Raw genomic sequence first — 21348 nt, 5'->3', positions numbered from 1 at the left:
TAAGTTTAGCAAAAACTCAACTTTGCCAGATATATCGAAACCCAAAACTGCTGAAGTCTTATTAAGAAACTAAAACAATCCTTCAAGAATGCCTCAAATTTAAATTATTTTTCATAATGCTCGTAAAAAAATATTTTCCCTTTATTTCATTTGTAATTTGCGATCGGCCAAACCTCCTTTCCTACTTGCACATCGAGTTCTGCCATTGGTCGGGACCAACAACATGGCGGACACCACCTATCAACCAAAGCAAGACTGGACCAATCAGAGGGCGAATAAAGGCATTTTATAGCAGTAATCAACAATTTTATGTCTTGATAACATAGGCGAAAGTAAGTTTTTATTTGATGAGATGTTGCACTAAGTCTTGGTTTATTTTCTTTAAAGCTAGAATAGGACAAGCCTTCCTGATATTCTACCTCAGAGGCTGCTGCAAAGGCAAAGAAAGAGAGCCGCATCCTTAAGATCAGCCATCCTCATCGGCATCTAAAGTGGTCAAAACAAACTGTAACTCTACCTCAATTTGCAAATGGGAGGATTAGCTGCCTTTCAGGCTCCTTTCAATTATTTCATCTAATCCAGGTGAGATTTTGGGATTTTTCATCATCTTTTCTATGATCCAAACTTCCGCATGCTAAGCCTAAATTCTTTTGCATTCGTTTAGAAATGCAAATATTAAACTTGAATGGAATTAAGAAGATTTCTTTCATATATTACAACCTATAGTTAATTTCTGAATTCATAATTATTTTTCGAAAAAGTAAAATGTGAGCTTATTTTGTTTTGAAATTGTTAGTGGGCAATACTGATTAGTAGAAACGTAACAGAAAGAATTCGACTTTATTTATTCGAATTCCAATTGTTTTCATATTTTTGTCTTATTTTATACATAAAAAATGAGGGGGAAAATTATTGTTATATATAAAAAAGTATTATTGTATAAAACGGTAAAATGCTTCTCATTGTCTATAGGTGATATAGTCAAAACAAAGTTGTATTCAATATTTCATAGAGCTATTTCTTTGTTGTATGTTGCAATTAATGTCTGGTTATCTTAAAGTTGTTAACATCAGAGGTTAATCTTCATAATTTATCTATGAGGAATTAATATGTTATGTATTTAAGGAAATATTAGATAAAAAAACACTAATTGTACATAATATATATATCTGTTTGCATAAGCATATGCGATATTAAACTGTATGTTATTAGAAAGCAACAAATATTAAGTGCTACACACATTAAATGGATACATTTTTGAAAAAAAAAAATAAAACTTATTCATGCTTTAAAGGAACTGGTTACATGTTTCTATATATTTTACAAAATAATGTATGTTAATAAATGTCATATTATAAGAGTAGCATATGTGAAACTACCTCTTAGAAAAACGCAGAGATTGCTAAAGATTTACGGACATTTCCAAATAATAATCACATACCGATTATTTCAAGTTAATAATTGTTTTTCATCATTTCGTTCCAATTTTAATATAATTGTAAGTTTAAATATTAGTCTTTAAATTTAAACAAAACTCGTAGTAATTCCCTCAGTACAACTGAAATATTTTCCATTTATATAATAGTAGGTTTATGTAAAAGGGCTTCATTTTACTTAAATTATTATGTCTTATATTATATACTTCAAAAAAATACTTAAATTGAGATAAAGTTCTTGTTGTGTAAAAGAAATAGCGAGATTTTGTCTCATGTGTATGTATTCCTGTCGTATTCGATGGAATTTCGTGTTAAAATGGACGTTTAGCTATCAGTAAACACATCTGTTTTCGTCGTTTTTACGTGTATTTGTAAGTAGAATTTGAAACTGCGTAAAAAATTTTGAGAAGATAAGGATTTTCAGTATCAAAAGATATTTAGTAATACTTGGTGGTACGTATTACACAACTTTCTGAATGAACTCTCTGTATAAAATATATTATATATTATATATGGTACTAAGTTCAACCATGAAAAATATTTATCTCTTAGCATTGCTTGAACAGAATTGTATTATTGTTATTATTATTTATGTACACCTATAGTATCAGTACACAAAAGGTGCTGTTGTTTAGTTTACATAGCGTTTTAAAGAAGACAAAGAATTTCTGCTGAAAACATATAAAAATGAAGTCTTATGTCCTTATTTACCACATTGCGCTATAGTTTAGTTCTGAAATAAACTAACAGAAAATACTATTTAATTGCTGTAACATAAATTAATCATTATATTATTTTATCTCTCCCTATGTAAAACGATATATATATATACTTATCTTTCCCTTTGTAAAATGATATTTATCATGAAGCTGAGAAACTGCAATTCATCATAAGAAATCTAAAAGTGTTCATTTATCCAGTGTTATTCAATAACACATTATGTTCATATAATATGAATATATAAAATTGTGTAATTTCTATTTACTTAAAAATGAAATGCCATATTTTCTAAGAACGATATTCATTTGTATAAATTGTTTACAAAGATGTGTCTTTAAAAAATAAATTGTTTACAAATTAACTTTTAAAAAGTCCACTAGTTGTAGAAAATACATTTAAAAAATTTTTGGAGAATTAGGAAATTTTAAATACTCTGTTTCATTTGCATCGCTCAATATATGTTAAAATGACTGGACAGAAGGAATCTGTTAAACGAATGCAATATAAGTGACAGATTGTCAGAATCACTTAGTTCTTTAAAATTTTGTAGTCGAAGTTTAGCGTCAGGTGCTTTCAATTTGATTTTATACTAAACTAATCAAAAGTTTTGCATTTTCCAAGCCAAAACAACATCCGTGTAACTTGAGTTTGATTTTTCTTCTCCTAGGTATGTCAAGAAATTTTTTGGCTGTTTCTAATAATATCTTACTGAAGCATTTTATATATTCTCGTTAAATATGGTAAAAGGGGAGTAACTATTGCTGTCAAAACTTCACTACAAGCCACAAGCACAATACTAGAAAATTAAAACACAATATTTCTCACAGCTATCTAGTTATCGGTTCCTTCACGAGAACTTTATTATAAATTCAGCATTATTAAAAACAGAGTATTGGAGGTCTTTGCGTTAGTGGAAGTTGAATACTGTGTAAGGTTACTATTATTTTGTGTAACCAGTTATTTATAATTTCGGCCTTTACTTTCACTTTTCTTGTTCCTACTGGAATGCAAATTAGCTTGAGAGTACTTAAGCTGAGACTTTCGGATGTGTTTCTGTCTCTCGAGACGACATTACTATAATTTCCTAGCTCTGATTAGATTGTATTTCTTTGGTTTTACGTTATCGATGTCGACATTTAAATATTTACGCCGGTGAAAAGTTTGAGATAACTACGCGTTAAATCGATTTTTGTAGTCTTTGACTAGTTTTAAGTTGAATTTGACTGTTACTTTAAGCTACACAGCCACAAGTGGTGGTTGAATTACACAAGCACAAGTTTTGCGTTTATGTTAAAGTTTTAATTTGATAAAAATGTTGTTTTAAACCTTTTCAAGAGTTCTTTTCAGAAGAAGCGATAATTCGCTCCAAGTCTATTATTATTCTGATGGTAGTTTATTCTATCAAAGCAGGTCAAACTCTGTAACTATTCTCAGTACGAGTGTCGTTGATAATTACAGGTTGTCCTGTCATTGATAGTTACAATTTGTCAATTAACAGTTTCGCCAATGGACAAAAATGTTTTTGTATTTCCTCTGTTTATTAATGGAAAATCAACATTATATATTTTGTAATAGTTTTAATTGCCTTGATTGAAATCATTTACCCAAAGACACGGCAAAAAATAATAATAAATAAATCAATAAAATTGTCTATCAGTGTGCATCAAATTCGAAGTATCAGACAGCTCTGTAACTACAATACATGGTACACTTCTCAAATAAACATTCAAAGTGTACAATCAAGTGCTAAATATTGTTTTAAAACTAAAGATACTATTCGTTACATTAGTAATGTTGCATTTTGCTTTTCTTTTCTCAAATTGGATTCACAAGCCATTAGTTTCTATTTGCGAATGTTATGTTCTTGAAGAAGATCTGGATAACTCACCTCTTCATCTGTGATGTTTACTACTGCTTATTTCCATTTGACATTATTGAAATTTTAAAGCAGAAATCCTTTTAAGCAAATTGTACAATCTGGTAGAAAAATTAAATATACAATTTTCCATTCCTCAATGTAATAAGCATTTGCTAAAAGGTATATGAGAATGTACGGACATGTTAAAGTAACTTGTGTTGGAAGTGCAAAATTTTCGCGGTTCAATAAACAGATAGTGTCTATTAATTTAGCTGTTGATAGATCAAACCATCATAGGTTATCGTCTAAGCGTGTATCATACACAATAACTGTGCAGTTATGATGGTTATGTCTTACAAATTATATAAATTCATGTTTATGTGCAGGATTATACATAAAGATAAGACAGCTAAAGTTTTCCAATTTTAGTTTTCAGTCAGCTGAAATGATATGTTCGTTAACGATAAGGGAACGATATCGTGAAATAGAGACATTTTATAAATTCTGATGAAAAGACGCAGAAATGTATCGTGCGTGACAAATACAAATTGCAGATGACCCCAAGATGGTATCATGTTAAACAAAATAAAATGCTTGCGTGAAGTTTGAGTCCGAGATAAAGTATCATGTTAACGGTTTACTAGAGTAAAATACATAAAATGCTTATATCTTGAATGCTTTATCAAAGTAAAAAAATACTTTTTACTTATTTGGAATATCTGAATTCAAATGTTTTAGAACTGTTTTATAAATATGTGTATGTATACTGCAAAAAAAATGCTTCATGCATTCTAGATGAAATATTCTAATTTTTTTCCCTTCTATAAATTTATTATATATATCTGGAGAGAGAGAGAGGGTATTTACATATCTTATGTAAAAACCAAATGTAAATATAAAACTTCTTCCATTGTAGGTTAAAGTATTGTAATTTTTTCTTTTGTAAATTTTCGTATTTGAGAATTATTTGTGAAGTGGTATGCATATTCATTCAGTTTCATGAATTCCTGAAGTCATGACTACGCAAGTACAAAACATTCAAATTAGGTATGTTAACTAAATGTATATTTTTCATTCAAAAATTTTATTTAATCAGTTCTGTCTATTAAAACAGAGGAAGAATTTGGAAAACCAATTCCAGTTTTTATCTCACAAAATGAAAGCTTAATTATTCAGATTGATATTATCTGTCCAAACAAAATGACATTTATGAAATTGACTCTACCCACCCAAACATGATAGAGCTATTTTGATCCTTACAAGAACATTTGTACATTTGGTTCAAATACGATTTGGTTCCATTCGATGTTCAGGAATTAACCAATAAAAAAACTACTCTAAACACCTGGAAACCTGGAAAATCAAACTGAATATGAAAAAGACTTTTCCATAGAATTATTATATATTCGTTCTGCGTACTAATATTCTTGCCAGCCATTTTAAAAATATATTTTACTGAAGTAAATCTCAATACTGAAATACTACTGCACTATTTCATAGGAACTTTAACCTATGTCTATCAATGAAATAAAAAAAAAATTAAGTCATAGAAGTAAGGATAAATACTTATCAACCAATTGTTATCTCTTTGAAATAGCTAAAATCTCTCGAATAATATAAAGACCGCCTCCTTTTGTTTTCAGCAAACGGATGCAGGACAAAATTGCTATGTTCGGTAAACATTTTCTTTTTACTTAATTAACGGGTCATCAGGTATTATAAAAAAGATATTTGATGAAAAATTAAGCTTTAAATGAAAAAAAAAAAAAAGGCTACATACACTAAGAGCATTGCAATAATTAAAAATAACAAGGAATGGAGAGAGAACTTAATAGAAACCGAAACAATCAACTCTTATTTGCCATTTCTTCTTTTTGACTTTAGATAACTATCTGAATTTTTAATTAACGTACCTTCGATTTATAAATTAAGTTTTCTTTCGACTTATAAATTAAATTACGGAACGCTTTGCTGATTGCACAAAGCAGTAATTTCCAGTGGTATATGATAATTTTTTCACGCACTATATGACGTGCATTTGAATATAGCACGACACCCCCAAACATTTATTATTAATATGAATGGAAATAACAAGAAACTCATCTGTAAGTGTAATTTTTAAGTAACATGCAGGTTAGTGTATGGGAGGTCACATTTTTATTGAAACAGCAATGTCAAATAATGATAGATGCACTCGTCAAAAAGAGGGTTTTTATATTTATTTAAAAACGCCTTCAGTAACTATAGGCATAAAGTAGAAAATACCTCCCGGTTAAGAGTTCAGAGTGTGTAAAAGAATGCCATTAAGAGGGAATGAAAAATGTAAATCTGATAAAAGAAATTTCACAGTAAATGCGTTCTTTGAAAATGAAGAAACATTTATATACTTAAAGTTAAAAGCTTTTTTTGTAATAGAGACTTAAATCTAGTGAGGCATCCGAAAATAACATATTTTTATGATTAAAGTGATTTTCAGTACCTGATTATTCTGTTCAATAAAGTGCAAATCCACAGTACAGAAAAATAAACTTTACACTTTTACCCTCCCCCGCCGCTCCAAAAATTAATTTGAATCAATTTTTTAGTATTTCACACGCAAAAAAAAAAAAAAAAAAAAAAAAAAAGTATTTACCTTTCAATACCAGAATTTCCTTGATAGTCCACAATATTTTCGCCTCATTTTTTTCTTTGGTGATAGCTTCTATCTGAAAAATGAACATTATAATGTTTAGCAAACATGCGTAAAAGTTTATAATAGATATTTGGCTATTGAATCTTTTAATATATATACATAAGTCAAAGATAACTTGTTTGAGAAGTTCTAAAATCTGTTATGATGCATATGTCATGTTCACGTAGAACACATTTCTTCATGAAAAATAAACATCGTTATCTATTATGTTCTTCAGTAGTATTCAGCGTGTAAGCTTCAGCACTAAACAATCGTCTATCACCTGACTATCGGTGTATATGCTATGGATAAAGTGAATTAATGATACCATTATGCATAATGCCAGAGTAATTTGTATCATGAACAATCTTTGATCATTATGCAAATTGTCCCAGCATTAGGCGTAATGATTCGAGCACCCGATCGGGCAGTATGCATAATAATCATCACATTAATTATTTGGTCCACCGCATATATAATCACGTGATTTGTCAGTATAATCTTCTTCTGAATTAATGCGGATTGAAGAAATTCTCGTACTAAATGAATTAAAATAATGAATGAAAGCTTCAAATTTTTAATAGACATTAATATACTTTGTAAACCTAAATAAGACATAAATGTTATTCAGTATTTCATTCTTCAAATGTACCATAAAAAAACTTCAAATCCCTATGTTTGAAATACATAGTTTTCAGAATATTTGTTTAGACTGGATTTACAAAAAGGGGCACTAAATTGATTTACGAATCAGAAATGCCTATTAATATTTATTAAAATCCGAATTTCAGTCGAAAAAATTATCCAAACACTATTCTATTCTTTTCATGTTCGATTTTTATAAAATCGAATATATTCTTCAGTTTCAAGTCCATGTCTTTTTAGAATTTTACCAACAAATGGGGAGGGCTAAGCAATGTTTAGAAAATTAAATACGCTTTTAAATATCAATAGCTGTTAACTGTAATCAGAGAAAACACTCTAATTTTAGTCTTAAGACAAAAATGCAGATGTAAACAAAAACTGGAGGGAAAATTTAGTAGTTTTGATGTTTGCCTTTTTTTTTTTTTTTTTTTTTTTTTCCCCAGCAGGAAAAGTACTGGGCACCTAATCACAAAGTATGTTTGAAGCTTGAACTCAAACCGAACAGAAATCGTTAAAGGTTATACTTACAAAGGCGAAATAATCCAAACTTGCAGATTTTAATACCGTTTTAAAACTAGTCAGAGACTCTAGGTTTCCTCAATTTTAAAGCTAAATAGGAACAACATTTTATATCATTGACTAAATTGTTCGATGCATGATACAGCTTTTCGCAAGGGTATATTTTACTGGGAGGAGTAATTCTTGTTTGCAATATCTTATTAGTTTGAATTGGTTTGTTTCCTTGCTTAAAGAGCATTTGTGCTATCAAAAATTACAAGAAAGTAAAGGAATAAAGAAATTTGTTTTAATAACATAAACTGGAAATGAGAGCCTTCTAGAGATTGAATGATTGAAAGTGAAATGCCAATTAAATGTTTTGTTATTAGCAGGTTCAGTTTACCTAGCCGATTACTAATGTATTATGTGTATGAAGTACCAGTTTTCATTATAAACAATTATTAACCTTTGTCTGTAGTATGTCAGAAATATGATAGGTTTGAAAAAAATGAGTTTTCTTTTAGAATTTAGTATTATCTGAATTCCTCAAACAGACCTTACTGATTTTTTAGATTTTTCCTTTTGTAATTTTCCTCAGAGCATGTCAAAATTATTACTTTTTAAATACAGGTACCTATACCTTAAGATTTTCAATACAGAATAAAACCTACAATTAATGCCACAATTAACACAGTATAGAACGTAATTTTAAGAAATCGCACCCATTCATCATGGATACGTTAAAGTAAAATTGACTCAATGTATTAATAGTTGAAAAATTGTCTCCTAGAAACATTTTACAGATTTTTATTAGTTTAAGCAGGAAAACTTTGCGATATAACTTTGTTATAACTAAGAGCAGCTTAGTGTATGAAATACCCTAGTCATAATCATTATTATGTGAGTGAAGAGTTTAATATACCCTTACATTTGTAAAATCTGAAAGCTTAATAAAAACATTCCAAATGAAAAATTTCGGGAAAATTATTACATAATTACACGTTGTTGGTATTAATAAGCTCGCATAAACTACAGTTCATTTAACAGTTAACACAGTTTACTTGTTCTTAATTTTAAAACCACGCACCTTAATTCCGTAAGTATACAGCAAATTAATGTGGCTAAAAGTAGCATAAAATTGTATTTATTGATAAAAAACACGATTTAGATTAGACTCCTTATTTAAATATCTTACAATTAGCGTTTGTTTTAAAGTTTCATTTTGACCTTTTTCAGGTTTCCCTTAAAGCACTTGCCGTAAATCTTAGTTGTCTGTCTTCTTTCAAATCTATTGCCCGATAGTTTTATTACATTTAAATACCAGGCAGCTAATTTGATTTCATTTCACCCTTATCATACAGCTTCAGCTCTCATTTCTTTTGGGCTTCATTTCTAAGTTTAGAATTGTCATTTCTAAGTTAAGAATTTGTTTTGCATATCTGTATGATAATATCAACTGTAAGAGTAATTAATTATCTACATGGGAATAATCGCAAAATATAACTATTCTTTATGACGTGCATAATTTCATTATTTCGGTGCTTGTGACGCCCAAGTAAAGTTATTTAAAATTGAACGTATACATTCAAAACACATTTCAGGTTAAAAAAAAATAATCAGCTTCTCAGCTTCAATGAATACAAAAGCGAAAGAATCGCATCAATTTCTAATAAGTATATCCTATTTCTTACAACAAAATCTGCTATGATTTCAAAATCGATGAAAATCTTCTAATGTACTTTATGAATTTTAACCATTATTCGTGATAATTTCATATACTATATTCCCGTAACTATTTATTATGTAACGAATTGCTGACTATTTATACCGGAAAGTCCTCTCTTACTGCTTAAACTAGGAAATATTAGTATCAGTATGTTGGCATTTTTTACCCTCCCCCCCCCCCTTTTTTTTTTTTTTTTGCTGTTGACAAAAAAAAAAAAAAAAAAAAAAAATTAAAGAATTCAATTTGGCTTAAAATTTCTAATGTCTAATGATTCATCTTTTATTCTTCAATTAGTATCTGCTTAATCTATCAAAATTCTTCTTTCTTCTTATTATTATTTAGTTTCTTAATTAATACAAGATTTCTTCTATAGCTTCCACTGACAGGTCAGTATAACAGCTACTTTCACTAACAGATTCCTGGACAACAAATAGTCGTCAGTTAAACCAATAAAACGTTAGATATGAAAAAGGTGTTTAATAGCTAGGAAATGAGTAAATTGCTATTCATATAGTACTTGTTTTCGTGGGCTACGTCCCGTTATTACTTCCTTGTACGGAGTAAAAGAAGTATTGTAATCGCGAAAAATTTCGGGTAACATATTTTAATAGAAATATCCATTCTGGCCGATCCCGAATCCATTTTGACAATCTTTTTGAGTGATTTTTGTGTTATTATGGGACTACCATAACATCTAGTTCTGTACTTCCTTTTTTTTTACTGCACTCTGCAGTACCTAACGTATATAGCCACCCCCTTATCCGACATAAATGTGCTTACCCGGCTTTTATTTTCGAAATCGCACTCCCAGTTATAAAAGTGTTTTAAATGACGAAAACGTTCATGTTTTGACAGTGTCAAATTAAAAAAAAAAAAAAAAAAAAAAAAGAAAGAAAGAAAGAAAGAAAAAAGAAAAAAAAAAAAAAAAAAAAGAAATTTCGACAAATAACGAAATTTGACTATATATATGAGATAAGAATTAGTCTAACAATAAATATCTAATAATATTTAATATGAGTTTATTGTTGTAAATATGTAACAATATTTAATATCAGTTTATTGTTAAGAATATCCAGCAGTATTTAATATCAGTTTATTGTTGTAAATATCTAGCAGTATTTAATATCAGTTTATTGTTGTAAATATCTAACAATATTATTGTTGCAGCAAAACGTGTGTATAATTTAATAGGCTGTACAAATAAATCGTGTTGATGTGCCGTGTCGTAGGCCGTACAAAGAAGTCACGTGTGTCCAGCTCAAATTTTTTTAATACTCATTTTTCAGCGTCTATAAGAAGATTAAACTTATTTAAATAAATTTCCGTAACATTTTTTATATGAAAATACCTACCAATAATTTATATTGAATAAATTACGGCTAGATATTTTCATACTTATACTTAAAATTCAAAGATAGCTGGGCTAGTAATTTTTGTAAGATTTAAAATTTCGAAAAGATCTGAATTTCATTAACGATAAGCCAAATAACTAGTGAAAATTCAAGCTAAAACACACCGATTTATATTAAAGCAAGGTAAATATAGTTAAATATTAATAATAGGTACATATAAAAAAACTTTTAAAATTTTTTATTTAATGAACGGTTTTGCGACGCAATATATTTCAAAATTTTTGCTATGGAAATCGCGGATAGCTTATAAAATAAACGAATCGCAGAAATCATTTACGTAACTCTACTATTCAAAAATAAATTCGTCACTTTGACTAAAATTTCGCGCGCATTTTGTGAATTCAATAATTGCCCGTAACTCTCAGTTGCAGTCTACTCTATTTAGGAGCATATATTATTTTTATTTCATTTTATTATCTTATAAATTTTATTTTTGAGATGGTAAAATGCTGAGTAAGATGGACATATCCATTCATGTATCTCGAATATGAATATCTGATACTTAAAGATGTCTCTTTTTAAACAACAGACTGAAATGCTCATATGCTGTGTTTCGGAAACAAAGTCGGTGACTAATTTATATATTGTATTAATATATATATACTAATTAGTATATATATATATATATACTAATTTATATATACTAATACTATCTAATTTATCTAATACTGTCTAATTTATATATTTAAATTTAAATAAATCTAAACTGTCTAATTTATATATTTATATATTGTTATAACTAATTTATATATTGTCTGCCACCGACTTTGTTACCACTGAATTGTCTGCCACCGTATACCTATATGTAACGTATTTATTCGCGTAATACTGGCACCCCTGTTTTAAAGCAAAAAAAATCGTCAAAAGTGTACACCAGCGGTTCTCAACCTTTTGACTAACCCGTACCATCTAAACAAAAATTGAAAACCTTTAGAACCACCACTACAAGTACTACTACCACCACCACTCTTGAACAAAGCTCAGATCGCATAAATTTACGAGTGTTAGAGAAAAAACTCAATCATGATGCTGAGTTTTAATTTTTTAATTTAATAGTTAAAAATACTTTGCTTCTTTGCGTACTACCTATTTTTCTCTTGCGTACCACCAGTGGTACGCGTACCACCGGTTGAAAACCCCTGGTGTACACTATTGTGTAGTAGATTTCCCCGCATAATATCGCACCTAGAATTTCACAATAAAAAATTAGGAAAAAAGTGCGACTATTAAACGAGTAAACACGGTATGTTAGAAGGTCAGGATCATTTAAATTGCAATGCACAATCAAATAAAAATGTTTAAAAGAAATAAAATAGCGTCAGTATTTTTCTGGTTAATGCTTCCTTCGCATTAAGGTATTCCATTGATGTTAAGCTGGCGTTAATAAATGTCCCGTCTTCCTGAAAATTAAGGTCTCCTTTCAGACTAAATGCATCCAAGAAGTCAGCAAACAAACGCACCTGGAAATGGTTCTTCATATCTGTAAGAAAAAACGACTGAATTAAGCGTACGTACGGAAATAACTGAAAAATAAATATTATTCTCAATAATTAGGAACCACTTAAAATGAACACCATTTAAGAAAGAGTTAAGCTATTTTCATATTTCGAATTTAACCCATCCACTCAGAAATACTATTAGATCATTTTTTAATCAATACTTTTTTTCAGAAAATCAAAATAACCAACGTAGTTTGAAGCAATGGTCTAATTAATTTTTGTTTGATTAAAGAACTATACTTTTACTCTTGAACATTAATTTTAAGATTGTCATTTAAATACAGATTGATACGAATTAATTGGGGAAGGATATTCGAAGGCGCAGCTGCAGAATTGTAACCGACACAAAAATATTGGTCATTTCATGAGAGTTTGTTTAATCTGAATCTCCAACCCTAAATTGTGGTATCAGTGCCTTAGGATTCAAGTCAAACATAAGACATAAAACGTCGGCACCTCGGCATGCAAGATCTTGTTTGCACATTTTATTAATTTAATAAAGATATCGACTGATCGCGGCAAATTCATGCATATTCACTTCTTTCGCATACGGGTACCTTCATCGCTATGTAAATTCAAAGTAATACTCTTATTTCAGATAATAATGTCGGTGCTAATATATGTGAAGTAATTTTGCATGAAGATTGTGTGCTTTTATTTCACTTTGTCTTTTAAGAAAATAATCAGTAAAGTACTATTTGCTTAAAGGTTTCGGTTGTGCTTAACAGTGGCGGTACCATACTGGAAGCATAATAGTGGCGGTATCGTAGTGCGTCTCCTCACCCTTACAAAAATCTCGTGCTTTTATAGCAGAGTAACGTTACAATAATGTCCTACTTTCATGTGCAAAAGAAACCCATATATAAATTAATTCTGGGGCATTTCGTTCCTGCTTATGTAAACTACGGCTATAAGCTAGATACCATGCTTCAGTGCCAATATTTTATAAAGCCGCAGAAGATAATACAAGGAAATGATGCACTATTTTAATTTGCGTATTTTGGGGGATTTTATTATTCTAACTACTCAACGGTTAGCTTATACCATTTCAGCTGTTTCAATGTTTCATTTGGGGGAAGTAAGGAATAGTTTTATCAGCACGAACTCATCATTAGGATTAATTCATTATTACACTGATAAGATTTTTTAAGAACAAACTAGCGCAAAAGTGTAGACAAAAGTCAGTTAAGACTCATTTAAGTTTCAGAAAATAACACTCATTTCGATGTCAGAAAATTTGTAAGTAAATGCAAATTTTTGAATGAAACACATTTCTAATTATGTATGCTTTTCATGACACTAAATTTAAATTAAACAGAGCAATTACCCAGTACTAAAAGTAAATTTTTTCCTTTAATGATATCAATAAACTAGTTGCCAACTCAGCACTAAGCACTAGTCTAGGTCATTTGATTTGTTGAGTTGCAAGATATGCTTAATATGAAATACTGTTTTATTATAAAGGAATTTCGGGTGCATATAGCATCTTTAACCCTGTTAGTTTATTGAATGATTATTTTACAAGTGTTTCTTAAGCTATAGTAATCTTCAACCGCTAGTGAATCATTAGGGAAGCCTCATGCTTTACGTGATGATTTCCTTAATTATCTGAACAGCAGTATGTGTATCTAGGTACATCGGTCATTTTCAAAGAATATGTTGCAAATATCTTCTCTAAACTTGAATTTAATAATCATATCTATGAATAAATCATTTTTGTAAAGTATTTTCAGATTACATAATGATAATTATAAGTTCGTAGGATCTAATCATACGAATTACAAAAAAAAATTTCATCGTTCTGAACAAATTCATGTGCATCTAAAATCTCTAGTTTAATTTCTGTTCCTTATACAGTACGTCTGTTGTTCGGCCATATAACAAAAAAACAAAAAGAGAGATAATAGTGTTTTAAAAACGGGCAATTCAAACAAAGTTACTAAAGTTTTCGGTTTTGTTATTCTTTTACTCTTACTGTAATTACTTTGCCGTTTTTTTACGTAGAATGAAATGGGGGAAATAAATTGTCAAAAGTACATCATTTTTGTAGTTAAGTGCTTAGCTGCATGCAGTTCTGGTGAACAACGAGGAAGCTATTCTTCTGCAACAATAGTGAAGTCTTGATAAGTAGCTGATGAGCTGATGAGTAGTTGCATGCAGCATTTGTACTATTAAGATTTCCTCATCAGTATAGCAGTGATTCTGAAATGGTTCTAATTTGCGGTTTGTTATCTAATCGCTGTACACAAGTTTATATTTCCCTTTATGTACATGTTATACCAAACATATTTATGTTCCCTTTTCGATATCGCTGTGCCATTTCGCTGCATACTGATGTGCCGCTTCTCATCCGTTGATTGTAAAATGTGGAATACATTATAGAATCATGCATTACATTGATGAAGAAATTCGTCAGAACTTAAGTAACCGTTTAAAATGATTTTAACGTTTCAAAAATTGCATTTCCGTTCTTTTAATTGATATTTGTTTGACCACTGATATTTGTTTGACCATTTAATGTCTGATTTTTGGTTTGATCATTTGCATTCAAAATGAAATTAATTAGGATCTTAAAAGTAATTGCATCCAACCAGTGAAGTTTGTTTAGTTTGAATATGTACTAAAATCCGACGGTTCTTTTATTTCCTTCTTAAAAACGTATCATCCGTAAGACATGCAAAAAAGAAACTGTTATATAGCTAAACTTGTGGAATCAGCTGCACAATTCTACATAGTTGATTTTAACTTAAATGTTTCGTTTACGTAAACCAAGTGAGTGAACTGAAAAGAGATATAAAGTAAAGTTACTGTTGAATAATTTTAGAACAGGTATTGTTTGATCCTTACCAATCAAAAGAAAATAAAATGTTTGATCAATTCGAATTCAAGCAAAATCCGAATTATGCTTTCTGCTAATAAATTTTGATTGTGGATATTTTTTCACGCATCTAGTTTTAAAAACTGAAAATATGTGATTACCAGTTTCCTTAAAATAAAATATAAAACAGGTGTCCTCAAACCTTTTTTACGTCATGCACCCCATTCACCACTGCTAGAAGTTCATCCACCTCCTTTCCAAAACTTGAAAAATACATATATATTTATTTAGTTTAATTATTTTTTAAAGTGTTTTATTAATTAAATAGCGAAAAGTATAGAAAAAGATGATAAATACCGATTCGTTGGGAAGGAAAGGGAGAAGACAATTTGGAATTCATGTTGTACCTAATCCTGCAGCTCCTACATTTAATAGCACAAATAATGAATAAGAATGCTACAAATAACAAAATAGATTTATTTAACTGTGGACTCTTCTTTAGTTTTGTTGCTTTCTTTCATCTTTGCTTGTTCTGTCTACACTTGGCTTTGTATTCGGCCATTAGAAATATATATGTATATATATATATTATATATTAAATCAGAATGTTGAATAGTGATTAGCATGTCATTATGTATATTAAAGACATAAGCTAATGTATGCTAATACTGGGTTGAATAATGCTAAATTTTTTGTTCCCCTTCAGCCAATCAACAGTCAGAAAATATCCCAGCCTGGACTTTGGGCATCCTACTGGACGTAAAAAAAAAAAAAAGAAACGCCTCCAAGTTTCTGAAGAATAAAAGAATGTGGATGGAAGCCGGACAGCTTACGCAGAATATGGGTCAGGACATGAAGGAAACATTTCACACAGCTTTCTTCAAAGCGTATTTAAAACAAACCGTGAAAATAATGGCCACTTTGAACTTTGCTTTTATAAGAAGGTAAGAACTTTGATTTTTCCCCCCCTCCTGTTTGTTTAATTTGTTGACTTTTGAAGAAATTGGATAGTTTGAGTTAAATAATATAATTCCTGAATAGTGTTACAATCATATGAAAAGTTCCTGTGAAAATTATTGATGTTTTTAATTTAGAGTTCTGTTTAAAAATTCACCAAATTGGGGAATTGGATATTTTTTCAATTTAGATTTTAGATGCGTAATGAAAAAATTAATGAGGCAAGAAAAAATGCATGATATGATTATTCATAGTTATCAGTGAATATGTCATTTTACATATTAATGTACAACTAAGAAGCTATTTTAAAACAATCTATTTTTTGAGTTAAGAGTTTTACGCACGAAATACCCTTTTTTCACAGGAATTTTAGAATTCCCTAATGTAACATAAAATTATCATTATCGGAGCAAACGCAAAACAGCTTCGAATAATGACCAGCACATTTCAAGGTGCTTATAAGAGAGAAAAAGTAACTGTTTATAAAGCGGCCGCGCATAATCGAGATTATTATTTTGAAGTCGTTCTATAAGAAAGATTATCAAATAGTTTAAATATTCCATATGGGGTTGAAAAAGTAAGGAATTGTGTTTTATTTTAACGTCAAAATTGAGGAAGTAGTTGTAATAATTTAATAATAATAAAATCACTTACGTTTTCCAGAATAAATTTAAAAAAAAAAAGAATCATTTTATATTCGGCCAATGGAGTATATTGGAATATTTATGTTTTTCTTTTTCTTCCCCCCCCCCTTTATTTTTTTTTGTACGAATGAGTTCGAATTGTCATAGTATACAAAGTTGTTATTTTAGAAATTTCATTTCCATGCTGGAAACGAAATTAATTGCGCCTTAAAAGTAAGAAACAACAGAAGGTTTGCCAACTAATTCAATCTTGATTTTTGTTTTACTAATCCATAAAAATGTATGTACAGTGGAATTCCATTTATCTGGACTTCATACAACCGGGACATTAATTATACGGATCTTTTGTTTGACTTTCTAGGATGAATGAGGATTATTTTATTGTTAATTTGCAAACTTTCTTTTCAGTTTTCCGTTGAGAAGGGTAACACAATATAGTTCCTATTTATTAAGCAGGCCCTAAATTAATTTAAATTAATGGGCACAATGCGTAAAATATCCCACATTGTTCGGAAAATATGTAGCCCGTATATAATGGAAAATGTATGATATGCTGTGTTTATGGTTCTTATGCACTACTTCTTAAGTCATTGCTTAAGTAAAAAAAAAAAAAAAAAAAAAAAAAAGGTCATACAAATATGGTGCTGTTATTCTTTTTAACTGCGTAATCATTTTTACAGTACATTTAATTTTTTTAATTCAGTAATCAAATTTAAAATATAAAATATAGAGAAAATAAAATTCTCTTACTTGTATAACAAATGCATATTTTGTTTACGGAAAAAAAGATAACCCTGTTCCCCGGATTTTTCGAATATCCGAATGAGATATATAGTCCCAATTAAATACTTAGATTTCTATTGCAGTTGCAAATCAAACAATAATTATTTAAGCTATTTATTTAGGGTGTTTAGATGCATTTTCAGGAATTATTCTTCTACTTAATTCTTTTCGTGGTTAGATAGATAGTAACCGAATATTGGGCAAAATATTATCTACAAGTATGCTCTGTTATACCAAATATTTCGTATCAGATCAGAAGCTTTTATTTTGATTTCTGAAGCTTAACCATCGAAAAATAATTTAGAACAAAATTAAGGATGAGGAATTATTTTTATTCTGTCACCTTAACGAAAGATTGTTATGCGATTGTTATGCAAGGTTAAGTAAAAAGGATTTACTTTTAAAGCGCAATGGATTAGGATGCACTTTTGACTCCGTAACCATAAAAGAACTTTACCTTTATACGTCTTAAACTCGCGCATTTTTTAGAAAATAACCAGTTAACTAGTTATATCGAGAAAGGCATACTAATAATTAATATTAGATCCATTTTTTATCCCTCGAAATTCCTGTAAAGACGATATAAGGCGGTTTCTAAGCATTAGATTTTTATTCTCTAATTTATTTGTATTAAGACATTACATTAATTCAACAAAATATTCTTATTTTGAGTAGCATCTTTAATAATCAGTAACACTTTCTGATTATTCAAAATAGGAACTATTAATTTTAATTTTAAAACTAATAGAAAAATTTATTGAAAGAGTTAAAAAAGTAATTGATGTATTTAGAAGAAAGTGAATTTACTAGTTTTACTAGAACTATCCTGCGAACTAGTTAATATCAGCTAATTAAAAATCGCATGAAAAATTTTGAAGGCTAATAGAGTACGAAACACTTACTTAAATTTTTGATTTAGCACTTCAGTAATTAATTTTTTTAAAGATTTTTGGAATGTTTAGTATAGCATTTAACAGTTTTAATACGGATTTTGAAAGTAACAAATCCAGCGCATTTATTCTACCACTAATTTTAATTTAGCTTTACGTAATCCTTAGAAAATGATTGATTATATCACTTTTTTTTTAATTCTACAGTGTAATAAAGAGTGCTCCATTAAAATTTTCTTATGCCTTTTTTATACTTTATTGGTTTGATACTGAAGTCTTTCTCTGGGTGAAATGGTTTCATACATTGCGCTGTGTCTACGTCAAAATTTTATTTCGGACATTGCTGGGGGGAGTCAAGAATTTTGCATTTTTAAGAAATTAAAAATTGTTAAAAGTATGTTGAAGATTTAAACTAATAGTATTGTAAGCGATACAGTGAACGTTTCTCGTTTATACGTCTTTAACATTTATACGTCGTTTCATGTTGGTCCCGATTCAGTGCAATTTATTTTAATAGAAAAATATTTCTTTTATACGTCGTTTTATCTTGACTTAACGCATTGATTTTACATTTCGCAGTCTGACAATTAATGCATTTTCCCCACGAATTGAAATAGCAGAAGGAAACAAAACCATGAGACATCACAATCTGTTACAGGAGTTGAAAATCAGTTCATGAATAGAGGGGATACTTGAAGGAAAAATAGATATGTTTTTTTTCCCCCTTCTGAATAGCATGCTGTGTTGAGTAAATTACAGGTGGAGCAAAATTAACTGATACAAAATGTCACGAAGGCGAAAGGCCCTCTCATTAAAAGATAAAATTCAAATCTTAACGAATTTGACGAGAATATTGGTTTGCCGAAAGCCGAGTTAACAAAGAAATTGAATATTCCTGTGACAACACTAAAAACAGTTAATTATGATAGAAAAACGTTGTAGAAAGAGCAGATATTTGTGGACAGTCAGCTTCAAAGAAACTACGTGATCAAGATAAAAAAATTTTCTCTGGTCGAAGCCATTTTGCTAAAATTCTTTATTCAGAGTCGGACATCCAATATTCCAGTGAATGGGTCATGTTAATTTAGAAATAAAAAATATAGCACTTCAACTGAATTCGAAGGAAGCTTGCTTTTCGACTGGATGACTGCATAAATTTAAACTGCGGCATGGAATCTCATGTCACATAATAAATGGAGAATCAGAAAGGATTCCCGCTGAGTTGGTTGAAGAGCAGTCCAAGAATTTATCGCGGAAAATAAATGGATATGAATTTAGAGACATATTTAATGTTGCTGAAACTGCTCTTTTCTTTAATTTTTTGCCTAAAAGAGACCTAGCTTTCAAAGGTGAGCAGTGTTATGGAGTTAAGCAAAATAAAGAATGTCTCACTGTTTTACTTGTCGCAAATGCTGATGGTACGTGAAAAATGACACAAAAAAGTCACAAAATCTAATGTGTTTAAAAAACTCTGCTATCAGAATATAAAACAAATAAGAAAGCATAAATGACTGCGGACATTTTTACAGAATGGCTTACAAAAATTTTGAGGAGACAAAACACTGATTGAAAACATTTTACCGGATGAACATTTAAGTAGCCAGAATGAAGAAGAAAATGAAGATACTATCCCACTTCTTTTTTAAAATGCTCTCTACACCCTCAGAAATTTCTTTGTATGTAGTAAGGGGGAAGCATTTCAAGAATTGAATTCGATTCAGAGCGGTCATCATAAGATTCAGAATCGAAACACTCGTCAGACGAAAATTAAAGACTTTTCATTAAAAAAAAGTTAAATATTTGCTTCAAAATGGTCTTGGAAAAACATTTTTACTTATTCAAGATGATAATTCAAATAAAGCTCTGCCCCCCTTTTTTTTCAGTTTTATGTAACTATGTACATAAATTTGTATTCTTATGATTTTAAAAATATTAATTATAAAAAGTTGTTTTAATTATTTAATTGTTTAAAGTATTATTAATTAAATGTTTATTTAAAATATTAATTTTAAATTTATTAGAATATAGCTAATATCTTAAACAAGTTGAATGTATTGTAATAAAATTGTGTGCTATCAGTAGTAAGTTAGTAGCGTCAAAATTGTGCAGCTAATATGTTTCACATCGTAAATTAAAATTTCGTTTATCTCTCTTTCTCATTTATACGTCGTTCGTGACTTATCCCTTGAAAGACTTATAAATGGCAATCAACTGTATAACATTCGAAATGATTTTTGTCATATCATGTTAAAATGAAACGAAGCCTCCAAAAATGAACAGCTTATAAAATAAATTTTATAATTTTCAGTCTTTTAATGAAATTTTATTTTAATACATTATCTGTTTCATTTATGTTGTCTTAAAGCATTGGTTGAAATCATTTATATGAACTACAATAATGAAAAAATTATAATTCATTGTTTAAAACGACAAATTCGTCGTCACACGAATATGAATCATTCGTGAGAAACTGAAAAATCGGGAACTATATGTGTTTACTTCGCATCTTTCTTTTCTTGTCATTTGATACTAAACTAAAACAAGAAATAATGTTCATTGTGACTAACAGCTAACTTTTCATGTGAAAAACTGAAAAACTGGGATTCGAGTCATTTCCTTGACTTCTTTTTATTATTGCCATTTGATACTAAACTTAAAGGAGAAATTATTTGCATTCCCATTGGGAGCTCGCTTTTTATATTACACTTATGCATTTAAATATGATGTTAAACTTGTTTTCACTATGAATTTACTTTGAAATAAGTCTGCCATGAATAGACGTTTTGGAAGA

At 29.4% G+C, this 21348-nt stretch overlaps 1 protein-coding gene across 1 annotated transcript in view; it reads left to right on the top strand.

The window, feature by feature from the left end:
- The first annotated feature begins 364 nt into the window (after window positions 1–364).
- The window catches only part of LOC146993388 (homeotic protein ultrabithorax-like), a 180440-nt gene continuing 159456 nt past the window's right edge, over window positions 365–21348 (top strand). The window contains exons 1-2 of the mRNA XM_035349894.2: window positions 365–582; window positions 15990–16227. The gene's annotated coding sequence lies outside the window, so the exon portion shown is untranslated. The remainder of the gene's footprint in view (window positions 583–15989; window positions 16228–21348) is intronic.

The sequence above is a fragment of the Stegodyphus dumicola genome, chromosome X1 (assembly GCF_044657685.1).
Source record: "Stegodyphus dumicola isolate Sdum_Otavi_A_Nest chromosome X1, ASM4465768v1".
Classification (NCBI taxonomy): Eukaryota; Metazoa; Arthropoda; class Arachnida; order Araneae; family Eresidae; genus Stegodyphus; species Stegodyphus dumicola.
The sequence above is the reverse complement of the archived record's forward strand: the minus strand, read 5'-3'. Positions and strand labels throughout refer to the sequence as shown.